Source organism: Parasteatoda tepidariorum, chromosome 7 (assembly GCF_982258835.1).
Source record: "Parasteatoda tepidariorum strain Cologne lab strain chromosome 7, Ptep-v5.0, whole genome shotgun sequence".
Taxonomy (NCBI): Eukaryota; Metazoa; Arthropoda; class Arachnida; order Araneae; family Theridiidae; genus Parasteatoda; species Parasteatoda tepidariorum.
In genome coordinates this window covers 38,780,106-38,799,368 of record NC_141761.1, presented here as the reverse complement: position 1 = coordinate 38,799,368, position 19,263 = coordinate 38,780,106, and the positions used below count along the sequence as shown (strand labels likewise).

The 19,263-nt window shown below is 27.8% G+C and overlaps 1 long non-coding RNA gene across 1 annotated transcript; it reads right to left on the bottom strand.

The window, feature by feature from the left end:
* Window positions 1-13,741: 13,741 nt before the first annotated feature.
* On the bottom strand, window positions 13,742-18,073 carry LOC107447056 (uncharacterized). The gene is made up of 3 exons (XR_006224921.3): window positions 17,867-18,073; window positions 15,479-15,490; window positions 13,742-14,025 (listed from the first exon to the last, which is right to left on the bottom strand). It is a non-coding gene; the product is annotated as an uncharacterized LOC107447056 (long non-coding RNA).
* Between the last annotated feature and the right edge of the window lie 1,190 nt (window positions 18,074-19,263).

Sequence of the window (19,263 nt, the reverse complement as noted above, 5' to 3'; positions counted from 1 at the left end):
CATTATGTTCATATTAATTGATAAAAAAACTTTTTAATTTTAGGCAATTACAAGGTGATCGAAGGCTTTGAAAATTTAAATTAAAAGGAAAGGGAATAATTTCGCAAGTAAATTATCGATTAGTTCTATTTTTCATGGTTCGCACACAAGCTACTCTATTTGATGCACTATTCATTTATAAGCGTTTTATCACCAACAACAAGAATTTCATTTAAGAAAACAACAAGAATTGAAAACGCGTTCATATAAGGAAAAGAATATTGCCCAGGTAATAGGAAAAATAACTATTAAACAGTACATGTTTTATCTATTAAACGGTAATTGAAGAGAAAAAAACATTCATTGTATTGACTATAATATATTAAAAATAAACCAATAAGTACCCATGTATAATGTGTTTTCATAGTTTTAAAAGAAATGTGTAAAATATTATACAATTTAAGAGTTAAGTACGAAAAAATTCTTCTTAAAGAAAAAGATTTTTCTTTTAAAACGCGGGATTTCATAAATATCGTTTTGATGTCTTCCGAAAATACTATTATATTTTGATAACTATTGACAGTTTTATTTTCATATAAAGAAAGAAAAACAAGTTCAGATTATCTCTGCATTATTATTTCTTTGACATTAAAATTTTGAAAGAAGCGAATAACTTTAACTGATATAAATCATTAATAAATATTAGAAATAATAATGTTCTAAGAATAGAATCCTGGAACACTCTTTTATTAGTCACATGATTCTTTCTTGGTTTATTATTATTTCCAATAAAAATGTTTCGCGGATAATTATCTTTGATTAAATTATTCCAAATTTTAATCAGTCCTTCCTAGTTTAAAAGTAACGAAATAAACCAATTAAGGACACTACCCATAAATCCAGCTTATTCTAGTTTGAACTAAATTAGAATGATATACATTATCAGAAACTTCAGTTTTCTCTAAAAAAATTACAGCAGTTTTAGTGTTTTTTATCTATGTTAGCGTAAATGTATTTTAAAATTTTCAAACGAGTCTTTTCTACTTTTTTTACCTTTAATAAATCGAAATTGGTTTCAAAAATAATTTACTGGACATAAATAGGATAAATAGTATTTATTTGGATATAGCTCTATTTTTGAGAAGGTTTGTAGTAGAAAGATAGATCTATAATTTGATCATTTTATTCAATGGCAGAAGTTATTGTAGCCTCTATTTATTGAATTAGAACTTAATGAATATTTTATATTTTATATCCATCGTTGGACAGCGGATCTAATTTTTGGGTTTACGACTAGTAATGGTCAATTCCATAGCCTCGCAATTTTGAACCAATTCAGAAGACAAGGAAGCTCCTGGATTAGTACCCCCAGAAGTATTGATTTGTTATGGGAACATGGAGGACTTAGTGACTTGACAGATTTAGTGTGCATCAGTCACCATTTACTACACAGGGAGTCTTCGACCGGTGGGGATCGAACCCACGAACCCTTGGACATGAGCCCAGCGCCCTACTGCCCAAGAACTTAATGTATAAACTTAAATGAAGATTTTATAAAATTGGTAATAAAAATAATATTATTGTACGTAAGTTGTTTCAGTGATTTTTCGAATCAATAACAGTATAATCACGTGATTTTTTATTGGAAAAATAATTTACTTAATAGTATCGTATTTATTTAAATCAAAGAAAAAAGAAGAGAGTAGTCTTGTCGAAATGTAAAATTAAATATTACTCGCATTCAATTCAAAGCAATAAAAATTCAAAGATCAGTTACTTTTATTATATATAATGTTATTTATGAGTTTACATTTTTATTTGTTCGTACTATAATTAAAAAATATGTTTTTGAAGTATTATCGGACTCAATCAATTCGTGGACAATAGTATGATATGAAGATTTAAAAATATGGGCAGCATTTTCTTTCGATAAATTAAAAAGAAATTAGGCATGAAAGTTTCACAATTTTAGACACAATTTTAGGTATTATTCTTAAATTTTATACATATGTGATACATATATTCTCAAAGTTTTGATATTCATACTTACTTGCCATGTTCTTTACAACTGAAAGATCACGAAAGCAGTTAAACAGCGTTTTCACAACTTTATAAAATTTTAAGATGGCGGAAAATTTGAGAAAAAATATTTGTCTTTCAAATTATTCCTATCTACCCAAAAACCACTAGAAAAAAATGCATGTTTGTACAAAAACAACACTTGTAAAAGTTTTTGTTTCGCAAATAAACACAACAAGCCGCATTTTATTTTATTATTGCAAATATATTTTTGGCTCTGCAGGCATATGTAATTCTTAAAGAAAAAAATTCTTCATCGCGTAAAGAAACGCTGTTTTAAGATAAATTCAAATATTCTTTTCTCATAGCGTGTTTTGCGTTTTTTATTTAATTTGCAAGTTATATTATTTTATTTTACAATATTTATCCGATCTTCCGTTAAGGTATAAGTTATTGCAATTTGTTTCCTCATATCAAAAAAGAAAAAATTGTGATCTGTACATTATAGCCTACTTTTAAGTAGTTAATCATGATAATACTTTTAATACTTTTAATACTTTTAATACTTTTAAGTTTTACAGTTGCCTTTATTATGCATTACTGTAAAACAAATTTTAATGCGATAGTATAGTTTCAAATGTGTTATAGGATTTGTTTTATTGCTATTTCATTTATAATTAAAAATAAATTTAGTGAATTAAAAGGTCAAGTTTTCTGAAGTTAATCAAAACATCTCGAACCAAAACATCAATATTTTATGTTTAAAAATTAATTTAATAAATTTTTTTCCCATGAGATATCTAACAAGGATAAAGGGAAAAAATAACACTTATCCGCCATTTCTTTTGTTTTTTCTCTCTCTGCCTTTATATATTATATCTATGTTACCGGCAAAGTTTGAAATCTGGCACTGTATACAAAAAAAATTTCTTCTAAATAGTTTTAAAAATGCTTATTTTGCATTTTTTTAAACATATATCTTTAAAAAAATTATCATTACAAAAATTGCATGAAACATCCGATCTTTTCTTAAAAAAGAACCAATGCTATTATCATATTTCAAACAAGATATTCAAGTAAAGGTTTAGATTTAATTTCATACAATGATGAAACTTTATTTAGTCAATTTTTTTAAACAATATAAATTCCTTCATGTGATAAAATTTCATACTTACGATCAACATATGAATCTAAAGAAGTGAAAGATTATCAAAAACTAGAAACACATTGTGACAATTTATTGACAATTTATTAATTTTAGAAATATGTCAAACAATATTGTTTACAAAGATAAGTATTTGACAAAGTACACTTAGATTAAATAATTCAATTAAATATTTTAAAAAATGAAAAGAAAAAGGAAACTTTTCATATGCAGTAAAAAATATTATTTTAATTTTTTAACGATGTTTTTCCAGACTCCAGAACCAATTTTACTTGTTTTATCATAGATTTTACCCAAATTTTCCATTTTATTATATCCTAATCAATACTTAAACTTATGAGGAAATAAAACTATATTTCGTTCAGCTAATCGTTTTTTAATCTATGAACCAGAAAGTTCATGCCTTTGTATTTGTTAATTTTTTTATTTATTTATTTGTTGTATTTGAAATCATAGCATACAGCAACATTTTGTTGAGAAATTCCATTTTCAAGAAAAATCTCTTATTTTATCCTAGCTCCTTTATGTTTGCTTTTGTTACTTTTTATTTATTGTACTAATTGGTATTCATTACTTTTTAAGCAGAAATTAGTTGACCTACTCAGCTTATTCGAGAAACACCTAAAATATTTTCTTTTTCTTAGAAGTACGCTTAATCTTAGAAGTATGATTAACCTTAAACCTTTGATTGAATTAACACCTGCACTACTTTACTAAGTAGTATAATATGATGCAGATACGTAACAATATGACATTCCTTAACAGTGTAGCAATACAAAATCCCATACATGTAATATTACATTATATATTTCTCATTATAAGGCACAAAGGCGTTTAAAGAGCTTTGAATAACACATTAGATCTCAAACTTCTGCGTTAGATTTTTTTTTACTCTATAGAAAAATAGTATGTAATTTTTGTACAACGAACATGAGAAAATCAATCCTAGGTTATTGTGACATCGGTATCTAAGTGTAAAAAAAGCCTGCTCGTTAAATATTGTGATTTCCTTACTGTTTTTCCTTATTGTTTTTTCCTTACTTTTAATATTTCCTTTTTTTTTTAATTTTTTTTACCGTTATCAATGTTCTAAACGAGGTTAAGATATGATACTATAGATATATTTATTTGCAATTAAACACAAACTAATTCTAAATAGTTGCTTTTAGTGTAATAAAACTAGGAATTTTCTACATTTTATGGAAAATATTTTTATAAATTATTTTAACGTTACAGAGTCTTAGTTTTAGAATGCTTTCGTTTGTAAAAAAAAATGTTTTACTTACTAATAATGAAATCTCCAACTGCAACAAAGAAAAATTTATCTTGATTATGTTTAGCAACTATTTCTGTTTTTATATTTTATTCAAATAAAGATGGTAGCCAAAGTGTCATTTACAAATCAAACTAAATTTTTTCATAGAGTTTGCAATTTTGATAGCGAAATAATATATATATATTGTAGTGTGTAGTGTAAGTAGTATAGTGAGAGATGAGAGTATAGTGAGAGTGAGTGAGTGTAGTAAGAGTATAGAGTAGTAGATAGTTTAGTGAGTGAGTGAGTAGTGTAGTGAGAGTATAGTATATATATATTAATATATACTATATATATATACTATATTATATTATATATATACATATATATATAATATATATATATATATATATACTTTATATATATATTATATATATATATATATATATATATATATATATATATATATATATATATTACTATACTACTACTATACTAGTATACTATCACACTAAATATACTACTACTCATCTACTATATATCTCACTACTCATAATACTATACTAACTATAATATATACTATACTACTACTCTACTCTCATCACACTCACTACACACCACTCACACACCACCTAACACTACTCACTCACTACTCCCCCTCCCCACCACACCTACCTCCTCCACCCCCCAACCACAATCGACATCTACTCTCTCTCAACAACATGAGTTCTATTACACCTACTACTACTTGGTCTTACTATTTGACTGTACGATTTTTAATAACGAAATGCTCTATAAATAATACCAGAAATACTATAAAAATTAAATTTCAACTTGTTTAAAAGAGCGGACCAGCTTGACGCTGGAGGCGGTAGACTAATTTAAGATATTTAAAATCAATAATATACATTCAATTTATTAAATAAAATAAGCTCAAATAATTCATCCGAAAAAAATCTCTCTGCGTCCAAAAAAATTGGAGAAAGATTCAAAATAAAATTATTAAAAAATCAACAAATGCTCATTAAAAATGCTAAACACTAAATAGCTCTTCAAGAATGAAAAATAAACTTTGATTTAAAAAAAAAACGAGTTTTATAAGTTAGAAAAATTGCTCTTTCCCAACTTTTTTTAGAAATAGGCAACATTTTTTTTTGTATTGAAGTAATTAAACTTTTTTGTTGGTATTGTTGTCAAAGCTTACTAAGTATAGAAGAGCAAGCATTAGATCACTTTAATCAGATGCAAAGCGAAATGATTGAAACAATTTCCTGTTTTCTACAATTCTTTTTCTAAGCATATTCGTTTTTTTATCTCTTCTTGCTGGGCTTGATTTTTTGTTGGACAAGTAATGCAGCTAGTTGGTTGTTAACCTTAAAAATACTTGTAAAATGCAGAGATACATATGACCTTCAGAATTTAGTTGAAATACATAGACTAAAATTTAATTATGGGAATCACATTTCTATTACAACACATCTGGTAGAATGGGAGAAGCTGAAAAGTAAATTAAATCGAATAAATGGTATTTATTCCATTCTTGAAGGTATCATGATAAACTTAACAAATTTTATCACATATTACAAAATTATATTTTATCCTTAATTTTTTTTTCTACACCATTACCAAAGCGTTTGGGAGAAAGTACCGAACTCTTTGTTCCCTTGGAGCAAGAAACGCTGTAAATTTTACCATCATCTTCAAATTTTCCTCGTGCCTTTTTTTCCCAATGCAGTTTTAATATATATATATATATATATATATATATATATATATATATATATAGGGTAAACTAACCAGTGAAGGAACACTTAAGCTTCGCTTGCCTTTTAAAAAATCTTATTAATTTCAAAATTCGTAATTTCAATTAAATGACAGTGTCAACATATTTGTTACTATAATTGCAAACTATGCAAAAAAAATTTCGAGAACTTAAATAATATTGTTTTAAAGTTTTGGAGGTTCAAATAACAAGTAGTAAGAAGACCCAGTGAAGGAACAGCTCTTACCAGTGAAGGAACACAAAATTGCCCAGTGAAGGAACACTTAATTTTGGTTATTTTTTAATGCTCTTTATGAATTTTTTAGCCATACAAATACAGTCGGACATCTATTTAATGAACTTCCATTCAACGAATTTCCCTATTTTACGAATTTTTTCGAGGAACCAAGAGCATTTTGGAAATTTTTTTGTAAAATAACTTCCATATAGCGAAGTGAATTTTCTATTTAACGAACTTTTCATTGAGATCCACTTTCCCTATTTTCCAAAATATTTCTTAACATTTTAAACTTGTTAAAGCAATTTATGGGGGAAATGACCTTGAATTAATTTTCGAACCCACTGCTTTATGAAATGTATTACTGTTTTGTCTAAAAATTATCTTAGAGAAAGCAGTAAATTCCCTCTCCCTTTTTGTTTGCATTTCAAACGAAAAACTCACTTCAAATTAACGGATTTCATCCGTAGCAATTTATCTTAACGCAAGTGGTAATGTATGTTTAAAATTACTTTTATAATAAATGCAACTATATTTTTATACATAAATTTAGACTTTTTTTAGTTGAAAATGTATATAGCATGATAGTGTAACACTGGATAATGTTTTGCTCTATTCTTGCTTTCCATGCAGATTTCTTTTATGGTTAAGATTTATATGATAAATAGTAGATACTAGTTTACAAGATAAAAGTGTATCAATTGCTATTTTAATTATGTCTAGTGTTTAAGAATTTAAAACCTGTTTTGTGTTGTTTAAGTATTTTAAGAGGTGATTTTCTATTTAATGAATTTTCCATATAACGAGCTTATTATTGGTATTAAGTGATTTTGTTAAATAGAGGTCCGACTAAAAACAAGACTATTTGTGAAATTATAAGATACAAGTACTTGTAAAATGCTAACTTTTTTCTGTAATCATGAACTAGAAATTAAAGTGATGTTAAATACAAAAAAATAAAAAAAAATCATTCTTTCTTATAATTTGACAGTCAAATCTAAATCATTGTGTCATCCGATGCTGTTTATCATCATTATTATTTTATCACCTTTTTGTTTGCTCTTTTTCCTCTTATTTCTTGAAGCTTTTTTTCTTTTTTAAGTATTTTTTCTTTCTTTTTCTTTTCCGCGTTCTCTTGTTTTAATGTTTTTTAGATCTTTCAGCCTCTTGAAATTTTTGCCATTTCTCTGAAGTTAGTGCAAAAGGTAATTTATTCGCTTTTCTTCTTATTTGACCTTTCTTTTTATCATCAATATTTGGCCAATGTAAATGGCTCTTCCAAACTTCTTCTGATTTTTCAGCAACATTTCTAGAATGCCTTTCTCGAAAATAGACGGGGGAAAGGTGTCTTGAAGTTTGAGGCAAATCCATCTCTTGTTGACTTATATCTAGAGGATCTTTAGAAGTACTGATTTTACTTACAGAATCGTTTCTTTTTCAACTAAGAGAATCAGCATGAGGACTCATTTCAAATTCGATATCTAATATCCATTCATTATCAATACTAGCTTCAGTTCCTAAGTTTGACTTAACCAAGTGGTCTTCTTTTAATACGTGCTTCTTCCATATTGAAAAAAGTACAGGCTCTTGGACATTTTCGATATTAGACTCTTCCGTCAATGCTGTGTTAAAAATTTACAACATATCTTGAGGGATTTCCCTCTCAAGCCTCTAAAGAAATTGAGTATCGTTTCTGTTTAACTTTGTTTTTTGTTGAGGATCTTACTTCTAAATTCTAACATTGCAAAATAGTTTCTATAAATTATATAATCACGGTGCTATCCTATAATGATAGCTTATTAGGAGTTCTTGGTGCAAAAGTCAGCGAAAAAATGTTCTATTAAAATTTTTATGATTATATTTAATTAGTTTTCGATTTGTAAACATAGTTTATTAAGTTGCCTAACATTTGATGTAACTACACACCCCGTTAATAAATATAAATTATACTTTTTTCATAAATTTAGCTATTAAATTAACATTTTGAACTGAAATTATTTCAGAAATTATTCATACAATTTTTAACAAAATTTCGGTTGTCCTCTATATAGCAGAATTACTTATCCTAGAGTCATGTAAAATCATATATCACACATTACTGTTTATTCACTGGAAGTATTCCCCGTGTAGGAATATGCCTGTTTCTTCACTGGTTAGAAGCTGGTTTTTGTCTTTTAAACAAAATTTTGATGTATAATATGACTAAAAGTACAAGAAAATTACGAAATTTCCTTTATTTTCATTAACTGAGAAATGAACCCAGTAAAGAAACACTTGTTCCTTCACTGGTTTTTCATCGTTTGGTGATCCAGTGAAGGAACATGCCTGTTCCTTCACTGGTTGGAAGTTGTTTTTTGTCTTTTAAACAGAATTTTGATGTATAATATGACTAAAAGTACAAGAAAATTAAAAAATTTCTTTTAGTTTCATTAACTGGGAGAAAAACCCAGTAAAGGAACACTTGTTCCTTCACTGGTTTTTCATCGTTTGGTGATCCAGTGAATAAACACCCCCTTATCTCAGTACTTGATTATGCTATGGTGCTTTAAAAAAAATAAAACGTAACTTCAATAACTATATTTTGAATTCTCTTTTTCACAGTGAGAAAAATAAGACTACTACATGCAATTAATTCCACTTCAAACATATAAGTACAAGCACTCACCTTATAATTTTTTCAACGAAACAAGGTGTTGCAAAGATAATAACAAATTCAAAAATTTTTTCAGAGAAATCTATTTGACCAGGTAATCCAAAATATTGCTAGATGACTTCCTATTGTTTGGCAGTAAGCTATTGTTACCAATCAATCTAAAGAAAAACTTTCAAATTCTTATTTTTAATCAATATATATGAAATGTTCCTTCACTGGGTAGTGTTCCTTCACTGGTTGGTTTACCCTATATATATATATATATATATATATATATATATATATATATATATATATATATATATATATATATATATATATATATATATATATATATATATATATATATATATATATATATATATGCTAGGGTGAAACACCGAAACCTGGAGAATGTCAACAATCACATAGTCGCTTTGGTGAATGTCCGAAATATTTGTTATATCCAATTTTATATTAATTTATTCGTTAATATTATTATATTTATTTGATATATTTATATTTATTCTATATTTTAATACTTACTGACGATAAATTAGAAGAAACATGTGTTTGGAGTATCGGGCAAATATATACCGGGCAATGGCACTTGACCTTAAAAAAACATCAGTGTAGGGTATACCGGACAAATATATACCGCACAGTGGCACTTAACCTTAAAAAAACATCAGTGTAGGGTATACCGGGCAGTGGCACTTAACCTTAAAAAAACATCAGTGTAGGGTATACCGGGGACGCCCGGTGGCTGAGCGGAAGCCCTTCGTGCTGTCGTGCACACAGGTCCCTGTTTCGATCCTCGGACGGGCAAGGTTCACTCAGCCTTTTTTCCCTTCAGTGGGTCGATAAATGAGTACCAAGCATGCTTGGGAACTAATCACTGGGAGTTCCGCTTTCGGCTGGCCACCTGACCGGAACATCTGCTCCTGCACCCCTGAGCCCAAGGTCAAGAAAACTAAGATGAGCACAGTAGGCCTTGGCCCTCTATGGGCTGTCGAGCCACTGAGTTTAGTTTAGTAGGGTATACCGGGCAGTGGCACTTAACCTTAGAAAAACATCAGTGTAGGTTTAAAATATCGAATAAATGTAATTATATCCACGAATAAATTCATATCAAATCGAATGTAATAAATATTTCGGACATTCACCAAAGCAAATATTTGATTGTCGACATTCACCGGTGAAAGTCAACAACCACCGATTTCGGTCTTTCGCCGTGACATACAATATATATATATATATATATATATATATATATATATATATATATATATATATATATATATATATATATATATATATATATATATATATATATATATATATATATATATATATATATATATATATATATATATATATATATATATATATATATATATATATATATATATATATATATATATATATATATATATATATATATAATGTTTAATGAATCGTTTTTCAAACATGGTGTTTTTAACACTCTTTAGAAAACAGAAAATTAGTGAAAATTATTTTCTTCGTCTAGAAATTTAGAAATTTGAGAAAAAATTTATGAAAAATATTGATGAAAAGCGAGTTAAACGAAGAAAAAGAGGAACTGTTCCAGCTTTTATTTAATTAACTAATATAATGCAATTACCAATAACATAATTTAACAAGCCATTGCTCTAACTATTCAAAAAATAAGAATTAAGTGTGAGATTTTATGTCTTCATAAAAATTTGTGAAAGACAGTTATATAAATGAAGGTGAGCGCAGAAGGAACGAAAACATGTAAACATGTTTTCTCAGTTCAATAGATAGTTTTAAATAAACCGCATCATTATTTAATTATTTAACATATTCTAACCAAACAATATGCTTGCATCGTGATAAAATGAAGCAAATCGTCAAGGTCATCGTAACATTTTTTTTCTATGCGTTAAATAGCTTTTAAATGAAAGACGAAAATGAAATTCGTTTCCTTCATTCAGTGGACTTCACGTGAAATTAAAATTCAGTATAGCACGTAACTTCCTTGAGCGAAGTGACAGCTTTCTGCTTTTCATTGTTACAAATGATCTATTACACAATATCCTAAACTTCAATTGTTGGAAGATGTAATTTCGTATTGCACAAAAAATATTGTTTAGGAGAAGACTATAGTACAAATTATTTATTTTTTTTAATTACAATTCAATAGCACGTTCTAAATATTTTAAACGCAAGTAAATTGAAAAAATAAAGCTTTTTCTTTACATTGTATGAATGACATAAGTTTCCCCATCACATTGATACAGCAGATAATGACTATTTGTCTATTCTTAAAATTTCACGAAATGTATGCAATCAACACAATTGTTCAAAGAACATTTTTTTTAATAAAATACCATTCATCAGTTTTGCATACTTTGAATTTAAATTTATTCTTCATTTACCATACCACTATGTTTTAACATTCATTTTAAATTACTTGTTATAGACTTAACGTTTTATATCAAAATTTTAATGCATCTGCCGTTTGCAAATATTTAAAAGAGGAAATAAAACATCATCACACGGAGAAAAATATTTTGGAATAATTAACGTCATTTTATGGTAATGACATTTCTGGTATAAAAACTATTATTCTGGTTGAGAAAACCAACATATACGGTATTTAAATCATTCATTTGGATATTCTTCCGTTCATGCGGTAAGAGGATTGTGGTATTCAAAATTATAGTTCTTATTACCACGTATTCATTCACAAATACTGAAAGGTTAATTTACCCGGTATAAATGGTTTTTAGGCCATTCTCTAATGTATAATGAGAAAATTACTAAATTTTACCACATTTACCAAATGTTATCATACATTATATATTCATATTTTATTGTTACATTGTCAATTTCACCAAAAACAGGGCCAAAGCGTTTCGGTAAAAATTAGCAAGATTTTTGATGTTTCCTTTGAGCCAGAAACACGATATACACGATATAGTAACTTCCCATTCTATTAGTTTTGACCATACTTTTTTTCTTGATGCAGTGATACGAATACTTTGTTTCTCAGATTCATTTTATTTACTAGTTTTGATTAAGTTAAAATTATGAAATCGAGTTAAAAGTAGAAAACGAATAAACAATATATGCAGTTTTTAATTGTTTTGCAACTATGAAATTCAATTAGGAAAAAAAGAAGTGTAGTTTTTTCGAAAGTAACCGATTTGTTATTTTCCTTTTCGTAATTGAGAATATTCTAGAAGTATAACATTGTTTTTTTAAATTTTAAATTACTTTCAATAATAATTAGTAGGAAGATTGAATTTATTAAGCGTATGAAGTTAATAAAGTATGATTGTTAAGTTAAATGATTTTTAGTATTGGATATTCATAAATAACAGGTAACCACCAGCGATTTATACTATGATTTTTTTTAAATCTTTACCATTACCATTTGCAAAAAAAAGTTCAACTTTCACTTACCCATTTCTTTAAGTTCTACAAAAAAATTTAAAAAATAAAGTGTAAATTACATGAAAAAGTAGAGTAAGAGTACAAGCTAATTTACATATTTAAAAATGGCTTAAATTTAAAACAACCCTTTATTTATTTTTTTAAAAAAATGCGAAATGTATACAAAAAATAGAAAAAAAATTCATAAAGTACTGAAACTATAACAACGTTACTTAAGTTTTTAAAATTTGAAGCATTACTATACAATTGACTAATAAAAATAAATGAGCAATACTTTCAATTTTATTTGTCATACAATTAGGAAAATAAATAAGAAAAATGAGAGAAAAAAGTAGACTTTTTGTGAAAATGACCGTAATGTTCCTGCCCTCTTCTTAACAGAGAAATTTTCCGAAGTATATTTTTTCAGTTAAAATTATTTAAATTTATTACTAGTCAAAGGACTGAATTTATTAAACTCATTCGCCTGTTGTGTTGATTTCTATTATTTGAGAATCATAAATCCTCCTACTATAAAGTTTAAAAATTTACGTTTGATAAAAAATTCAATTTTCACTTACCTTTTTCTTTAAGTGCTACAAAAAAAATAATAGCGTGTTAAGTCCAAGAAGAAAAAGTAGAATTAAAGTGCTGTTGCGATATTATCATTTGTTCTATCGTTAGTTATCGTTCGTATCATTAGTTACGAAAGATAAAATGACAAGTTAATTTATTATTAACGTAATTTATTTATTATTTTAATTTAACTTTTTATTTAATTGCATTTTTTCCTTCTTAAGATAGAAGTTAGTAAGATTCAATGAATTTACGGATCTACCTTGTTTTTGCTGTACATTTGATTGGAGGAATAATTATTGACTTCTTTATTTCATGTCCGTTCTCTCAATTTTGAGAAAATCCTAATTAATGGGATTCAGATAAAATTTGGTCAGATGATCATATAGTTCTTGATGGATAATAGATTTATCCTTTGATTCTTATAATTGATTAAACTATTTTACTCTTTGATTTGTTCACTATTCTTAACCTAAAATAATTGCTTCTTTTTAATTTCATGAGAGATAAAATTTTAACTGTAGTAAAAAATAATTTCTGATGTGAGGTAGCGGAAAACGGAGGTAAAAGGATGAAAAAGGTGCAAAAAAAACTGAGTGAGGATGAATATATAAACAGAGGTGAAGATTTTGATTATTATGTTTTGAAAGATTTTTTCTTCCACGAAATGTTATAGATTCCTTTCTTTCGTAATTTCTCAATATATGTTTTAATAATAGTATTTTAGTAATTTTGCAATTTTGTAAATAAGTTGCATACATATTAATAATTACCTTTTCCTATAGATCTTTTACAATGCAACAAAATATAAAAAATTTAAAAGAATTTGTGATGTTTTAGAAGTAGAATCTTGTACGAAGTCCTGAATTTCAGCCACTTGGAAGATTTGTTGACAGATTTGGAAAAAAAGTCAAATAAATACATAATACTTACGCATTACACAAGAAATAATACTTACTACTTTCATTTGTATCTACTAAAAAATAAAAGAAAATTAAAATTTGTTTATATGCTAAATAACAAAACGAAATTCGAGGATAAGGGAAAATCTTTGTGAGGTAGCAGCGATGTTTGATGACCTAAACCACACCCGTGGTCAAATGGAGAGATAAAATTTGTTGATTACAGGGAATAAGCCATAGGCGACTAACATTGTAAGAAAAGATGATTATTAAACCTATTAAAAGAGATTGAACTTGGCAACTTTTTCCAGCATATTTCTTTCAGTTTTCTATTGAAGGTGATTGCATAAAACCTTTCGGCATTAAATACGAATAATTTAGATTGCTTGCCATGGTGGTAGTTACGATGGAATAATGAAATAAATTAAACAAATAAAAAGTGAATTGAGTGTTTACCACTTCACTTCCTATACTTTCAGTCGCCTGTGGTATCTCTGCGAATAAACACACACACAAGCACTATCTACCAATAAGTATTTGGACACATATGCAACTGACTATATCTGCTGTCCTGAGATACGTCACGCCCTCGGCCGGTATATATCGTGTAGGGAACAATATCGGCATTAGTCCCATGCAAGATGCCTACTGCACTATTTTGGATGACAATGTGCTTCCTAGGTTGTGGCTGTCTTACGGGATGGACCCCTGTTACTTCCAGGAGGACAATTCCAGGTTACTTCCAGGAGGACATGTTGCGAGGATCACCAAGGCTTGGTATGGTACCAATGGAGTTAATCGAATGGACTGGCCTGCCCAGACCTGAACCCTATCGAGAACCTCTGGGATCAGTTGGATTGCCGAATTAAGGGGTGTACTACCCGTCAAAAATCGGTGAAGGAACTAACATGTCTTCCCCAAGCTGAGTGGAAGAAAATATCACTAGCCGTCACACAAGGACTTGTTGAAAGTATGCCCCGGAGGATCCACACTGCAATTGCCTCTCGTGGAGGCTCTACCAACTATTGATTACGAATAAAGTTTGTTTTTCTTTTGAATCATACGTGTCCAAATACTTATTGGTAGATAGTGTATATATATATATATATATATATATATATATATATATATATATATATATATATATATATATATATATATATATATATATATATATATATATATATATATATATATATATATATATATATATATATATATATATATATATATATATATATATATATATATATATATGTAATCGCTATGTATCAGAATTAATCGCTTTATGCAATTTCAGAATAGTCATTTTAAATATTTCAAAAATCATAAAATGTGAAATATATTTGCATTTTATACATTTGTTTGTATGAAAAATACGAAGATAATTTAGATTAACATATAATATTTATTTTGGACGTGTTTTTCCATTTTTTTTTCTTCTTTTTTTTAAAATTAAGAGCAATTTGAGTACAAAAAACTAATATATTTATTGCTTTTAATAATTAAATTAGAATAAATACTTACGTCTTGGAGCTCCTGTTGAAGAGAAGAAAAAAAAGAAATTAAGAAAATGAAATACGAAATTGTACTACTTCTTAAAATTTAATATAACATGTTCAGTTATTTTTCTATAAAGGAAACCATATCTTTTTAATTCAAAGAGAAGTAGTTTGACGGTAGTAAACACAAAATCTAGGTTAATTTTTTTTGCCCTGAAAATTATTATTATTTTTTTGTTGTTGTTGACGGTATTGTCAGTTATAAAATAATATAAATACCCAATTACTTCCAAACTTTTCAGAGATTCATATGAAAAAGCAATGCAACGGATATCCATATTCATTACAAATTGAACAAAAAGTATTCTGGGTATTGAAGAAATAGCTACAATTTTTTCTCTCATTCTAGATCTGTTACGTTTTTTTTCTACATATTTGTTTCCTTCTTACCCGGTTTGTTGAATCTTAACCAATACTATATTAATAATTTCGCTTTCTAAGTTCTGCTATTCACTGTATCCATAACTGCACAGTATTGACGCAGTTTTAATCAGTACCAAATATACTAATTTTGTCTTACATTAATATATGATTAAAATTTCACTAATTACCATAATACGGAAAGTATTCATTAATGAAATTAACTATCATTGGCGTTAATATTAGCATGGCAATTTAAGTTCTTCATTAATGAATTAGTACCGTTTCACCATCAATTTTACTTTTTAGTTCATGGTTCCTTTTTTTATTTCTGTTAGTACTTTTTACCGAAATTTATTTAGCATCTTCGGGATTATTTAACCATTAATTTTGCTTTTTAATGCATTGTTTATCATTCCTTTTGTTGGCCAGTACCTTTTACCAAATTTAATTAAGGCACATAAGCATTAATAATAGTTGGACAATATACTATGCTTTTCCTATATTTAAAAATATCATTTCTTTATTAATTTTGCTCTTTATTGCGCAGCTTATTATTCTTAATTCAGTTAGTACCTGTTTCAAAAATTTATCAAGCATTATTAGCGTTAATAACAGTATCGGGATTTTTCACCTTTCTCTTAATTGATTTTGTATTATTAAAATATTAATTTAACTTATCAGTACGAAAGTTTTCTTAATTAATGAATTAGTACCGTTCAATAATCTTTGATTTTAAGTTATTTAATTTTTCGAAATATATTTTGGAAGAATAGTTATAAAAAGTAAGCACGTGTATTTTAATTACTGAAAAAATTTTATTTTGGTGACGTAGTCCTCCTATGATCGCATTGATCATTAAATGTATCTGATATAATGAACAAAAAAATTAATCTAAGAATGTGCAACAAACTTATTTTCTGAATACTGAGAACTATAAAAAAATCAAACATCCTTGATGCTATTTTTCATATATTTGAAAGAAATAGAATCATCTGCTGTTTCATTTATATCAATAGCGCTACCTCTAAACTAATGAGAAAGTTCTATTTTCTTAATGTGCTTTCTGAAAAATCGAATTGAAATTTTTGTACGATTTTTAGGATCGGGGGCTAAAATTGCCTCTTTCACGCACTATCTAAGTTTCAGGATGCTTGCACAAAAGTTTTTGGAGTTATAAGCAAGACAACACACAGACAAACTTTTCATTTTGTTATTATAGATGAAAAGTTTCTCCAGCGATCTTCATCAAACGTCCATCAGGTAAATTATGCTGATGTCTTGTCTACAAATATTTTTTAGAATGAGACAATGATATGGGCTGATAGGCATGTATTTTTCGGTAAAATTCTATAATAAATGAGACGCATACATATAATTATACAACATATAATTATACAATTAAAGCACGAAAAAAAAATTTATGTTTTGGCGAAAGAATGCCAATAAGAAATATTCTTAATACTATCTTGTCACTGGTTTATTCAAAGATAGATGGTAGTAGAAGGAAAAGTTCCATCGATTAAAAACTTTCAGGTTTTAAGGTTTATGAAATAAATATGCGAGCAAAATATAACCTTTAAAAATTATTTAATGTTATCATATATGAATATACGAATATATCGCTCATGGGCTGCAATAGCGGCACAATTCAAAAAATCATGTTTTGAGATAAGTGGGTTTAAAGTTTTCATTGCTAAGGGAAATTCATAAGAAATGCTTTAGTTTTCTTAAACGAAGATTACCTTTAAGTTGAATAATGAGTTGGGATAATATTGCTGCTGAAAAGAATGTGTATTTTCATATTTATACCTGTTCTTAGTCCAAAAAGCGTGCTTTTTGAGTTGTGCCACTATTGCAGCCCATGAGCTATGTGAAAAATAATGTCAAACTAAAAAAGACTTAAACTGAAATTCCAAATTCCAAATATTTATATGTAAAGTCAAACATATATGTGTTAAACAATAAATTATCTAAAAACAGCTAATAATACCTCTGATGATGCTCACACTTGCAACGATTAATAAAAGGGAGGACACAGCAGATACTTTCATTGCTGTATTTTTGAAAATGTCGAACGAGAAACTTCCTTTTCACTAAAGACTCGAATCATAACGTTCTCAGCTTAAATATTTAATCCGTGCAACGTGAAAATGACTTTAAGAATATGAATCTCTTTTGAATGCTTCGAAAGATAAGCGATTAAAGATTTCGAAAGATAAGATTCGTGTGAAATTTGATCCAAAAGTACAAAACTGCATAATAAAAAAAATATGTAAAAAGTACTAAAGATATATCCAACCTATTTTTATCAGCCTATAATTTGAAGAAAATATAATATGGGGCTCAGAAATGTCCAAAATAAACAAATGTAATTAGTTTAAAGTGCATACATGGAGAAAATATTTTTTGGCAATATCAAAATACTTCTAAGGATATTTCCGGTGGAAGAAACCACAATTCTAAGAAATAAACCTAAATATATGATATCTTAAACATTCATATCGTAGTTTTACCGTTCCCTGTTTTTACGGTTTACAGGACTTTCTACTTTTCAAAATTATAATTCTTATTACAATACATTTAGCAACAAATACAAATGTCAAAAGCAGGTGTAACTAAATAAATGATTTTTATGGCATGCTCTAAAGTATCATGATAAAAATACCAAAATAATCTTCAGAACTATCAACAATTTTATCATTTATTTGGTAATTTTAAACTTTTCATGTCTTTCCCTCTAACCAAATAGAAGGGTAATTACCTGTATGCAATTCTACCGTTTATTTAAAATGGTAGTTTATTTAAGTGATTGATAAAAGTTAGATGGCTGTTAATTATTTCTTGATCTAATATTTTTTCAATTGTAACAAGGGTTAGAAGGGTAAAATGATGGCTTCAGATATTAATTAAAGTATCTCAAAGATACTAAACTCAGATATATCCTACAATGACGACTGATTTGTTCATTTTTTATTAGCTAATGGGATTTATTTTTTAATTTACGTACATTTGTGAGTTTCTTTGCAAATACAAAAAACGGTTTAATAACTTTCAGTTTCAAAAACAGATAGCACAATTTTACGAGTCCCGCATTGGACTAATCGCTAAGACACGGTTCCCGCCAGATAACCGAAGTTAAGCTTCACCGGCTGCGGTCAGTGTGGGTGGGTGACCACTTGGATTAGTCTGCGTAGGGAACGAGGGTGTGCGGTATTGGCCCTCGTTAAACTGTTCTACCGTAAAGTGCTCGACTTCGCATTCAGGTCGTCGGGCTACCGAAGTGGGGGTGCCATCCCCTCTGCAGAGGATCAAAATTGTGATGGCATGTCTTCGGATCATCCTCAGGGATGTTTCCCAGACAGTCGCCAATAGCCCATTGTGCAGCTC